The sequence below is a fragment of the Perognathus longimembris genome, chromosome 13 (assembly GCF_023159225.1).
Source record: "Perognathus longimembris pacificus isolate PPM17 chromosome 13, ASM2315922v1, whole genome shotgun sequence".
In the NCBI taxonomy this organism is placed as follows: domain Eukaryota; kingdom Metazoa; phylum Chordata; class Mammalia; order Rodentia; family Heteromyidae; genus Perognathus; species Perognathus longimembris.
The window spans coordinates 25993849-25994286 of record NC_063173.1 but is presented as its reverse complement, the minus strand read 5'-3'; positions in this window follow the sequence as shown (position 1 = coordinate 25994286).

The window sequence follows — 438 nt, the reverse complement described above, 5'->3', positions numbered from 1 at the left end:
TCTTTTGCATGTGTATGTGTGTGCATGTGAGTGTGAACATGTTCCAGATGAAAACTGTCAGTATAGTGTAAAAATAGGTGAGTTTAAGTTCAAAGGTCATCAAGTTCGGGCCTTACCAAATGTTTTAAAGGATTAGTGCATAGTTTAATACAAACAGTTAAAAGGTATCTAAGGATTCTTTAATTTGCAGTTTTAAGTCTGGTCTCTTAATGCATATGGCTATTTAACCTGTAATCAAGTTATTTTCTTTAGCAAAAGACATTGGAAATGTGAAATTTATTTTCCTCTCCTGTTAATATTCAGGGCTAAATGTCAGAAATTTGGATATTAATGTTTATCCCTGTTAAAAAATTGCTTGGGTTTCTCAGGTAGAGATGGAAAAAAAGGCAGAAACACTTAGGCCAGGCCTGTGAGCCTATCCTCAGGAGTGAGGGGTGA